The sequence below is a fragment of the Rhagoletis zephyria genome, unplaced genomic scaffold (assembly GCF_001687245.7).
Source record: "Rhagoletis zephyria isolate East Lansing unplaced genomic scaffold, Rhagoletis_zephyria_1.1 Rzeph_scaffold_10924, whole genome shotgun sequence".
Classification (NCBI taxonomy): domain Eukaryota; kingdom Metazoa; phylum Arthropoda; class Insecta; order Diptera; family Tephritidae; genus Rhagoletis; species Rhagoletis zephyria.
This window is the reverse complement of record NW_016168001.1, coordinates 1-3,040: the sequence shown is the minus strand read 5'-3', so window position 1 is coordinate 3,040 and position 3,040 is coordinate 1.

Here is a 3,040-nt window from a genome sequence, read left to right as displayed (position 1 = left end):
GCGTAAATAAAAAGTGCAATATTTGAATGAAATTTTGCAGAATTTTCTTTAATTTTGCACAAGGTTTGGAACTTTTCTTTCTGGGGTTTTTGTTGTAGAATTAACCATATTTTTATAAAAAATTTGCGAAAAATAAAATATTTAAAAAATAGTTGCCCGTATTGTAAAAAATTCGCTGTACCTAACCTTTATTGACTGACTGTATGTATTTATTCTATAAAATTATCTTATTTTACAGTCAAATTGACTTTATGTGTAGGTGTACCTGGAAAAAATCCCACATATGTATGTATTTTAATCACAATAAGAAAAGGTTCTATCTCTCAATTTGGCAGCAAATATTGGCAATTACCGCATCGCTGCTACTAGCACTGACACACTAACTGTATTCTTCCACAATATTTCTACATCTGTCTATTAATGGACAAATTGTGCGTCAGTGTTAGTAGTAGCTGCGATGTGGTAATTACCAATATTTGCTGTCATATTGCGAAATAGAATATTTTCTTATTTTGATTCAAATATTTTTCATTTGTGCGTCATTGGTAGTAGCAGCGATGTAATAATTGTTAATTGTTTTAAATCAATAAAAAATATTTCCTAGCAAATTGTCAGATAGAATATTTTATTATTTGGAGTAAAATATTTTTCTTATCAGCATGGTACCATTTCTATACTTTGTGGAAATTTTTCCACCTTAAGTGCTATATTGACTTTACTATTAAATCAGTATGCAACTCGTATATTTATTTCTTAAAAAAAAAAAATTACAGCAACAGCAAGATATTTCTTGCAATTTTTTATAACAATTAAAAATTTTCTTAAGAGATACAAAAATTAATTAATTTAAAATATAATTTTAACTTCAAAAACAACATTTTATATAGTTAAAAATGCTCCCAAAGACTGAGTAAATCACAACAGAGATTTTCAGAAAATCGAAATTAGCGCCAGTAATACGCGGTAGCACTGAGAAAAATAATAAAAGTAATTTTATCGAAAAATTTACCTGATGGATTTTTTTTTTTTTATTAAGTTTTTCGTAGCTTAGTGACCGGGTTTTGCTCGAAGTGCTTATTGACCAACAAAAGCGAAGGCCACGTCACACTCCACCCATTTCTCAAAGTGTCTGTCAACAAACTATTATATGGTTGAAAGCGAATAAACGAGTAAAAATTTAGAGCATTGCTAATCCCTTGAATACATCCTATAAATATGTATATATTTAATCTACATACCACTCATCGTACACTGCATGCGTGTTCATCGAGTTATTAAAATTTTCAATATATTAAATTCATTTACTCTGCATTTGAAAAGATAAAAGTGGCTTATATTTAAAAGATACACACATATGAAAATGTCATTGCACATTTTTCCACAATTAAATAAATACCAATCGATTTTTTTTCTGTTATCCGCCGCCAATTTCAATTTTCCATTAACTAATTCAGTTTATGTGACAAACTAGCCAAAAAAAAAAATAAAGCAATTAACATAGTGACAATACCAATGCACAAAAAAATAAATATAAATTACTTAAAAATACACCCACACATTAGCTAAATATACCTAAAAACAAACACACACGTGCGGGTGCGGAAGTATGCATGCAAATAAATGCCGGAATCCATCAAAACAATTTCATTCATGGAAAAATAACATTACATGTTATTATTAAAGCTAGAGCTGGGCGTTTAGGGAAATACGAAAAAATATGTACATATGTATGTATCAAGAAAAAAGCTGAAAAATCAGTATGAAATATAGAAAAAAAAAAAAATTGCACAGGCAAACCGGTGATGAAAATAATCATAATGAAAAGAAAATAAAGCGAGTGGAGAGGAGTGCAAAAAATACAATCTCTGTACATACATATGTATGTATATATGTATATGCTCGTACTGCATATGTACATATGTGTGTGTGTAACGCGTTGTTACTGGCATGGAAATTGTCATAGCCATCACTATTACAACAAATAAAATCCAGTCCCTCAAGCTTTAATGCACCCACTTACAACTACTGGGCGTACGATAAAAATATTTGAATAAATAAATGCGCAGGGTGTTTCGAATAAAAGTTTGATGTTGCATTTTACTTATACATAGTATTCTAATATTCCTATTCTCACTAGCCTTTACCAATATTTCGCCTATTATGAATACCTACCTGGTCTATGACCCAATCATTTCGCTGATTTCGGGCTACAGTCTTTCATACATGTACATATGTACATATGCGCTGGATAAGACCTTGTAACCTAAGTATGATTAGAGGGCTGATCCCGCTTTAGTTGGCGCGTATGGCCTTATCGCCTTTCTTGTGGATGATATCGCACACGATCCTCAAAAGTGACACAACTCAAAATCCCATGTTCGTGCTAAACATATGGGCAAGGGAGACTTTACCTTAAGTTTTTTCAACAAATTATAACAAAAATTTGTTACAGCTCTTGCTGTAAGGTCAGGTGAAAGCTCTTTGTATAATTTCAAAAATGCCAAATTTTGTGTTGTGTCGCTTTTTATGTTAATTTAAAGAGTGGAAAAAGTCGCATGCCTTGTAAATCCACTGTTGACATCAACCAGTGATGACAATGTCACAACAACAACAAAAAAAGATGCTATGTATACCAACTTATCAAGGCAACAACAGCAATTGTGACAGCAACAGGAAAAATATCTTCGGAAAAAATCTAACTGACAGTAACAACGGCTATACACATGTGTATTCAAAGTAGCACATGTGTAAATGTAGATACATATATATACATGTATATATATATATATAGGCATGTCGATGGGCTTATATGTGCATATATGTTTGCCCATCCACATTCACCGGATCAGCGCTGAAAAGTGAGAAACTAACTTGCACACACCCACACTCTCACAAAACATTAAAAAGGAAGCATAAAAAAAAGGACCGACACTATCGATAAATATCGAAATGCATAAATAACGGTGTAGGGTCGCAGATATGCACATATACATACGTATATGTATGTATGTATGTATGTTCGTGTGCATTCGGCAGCAAG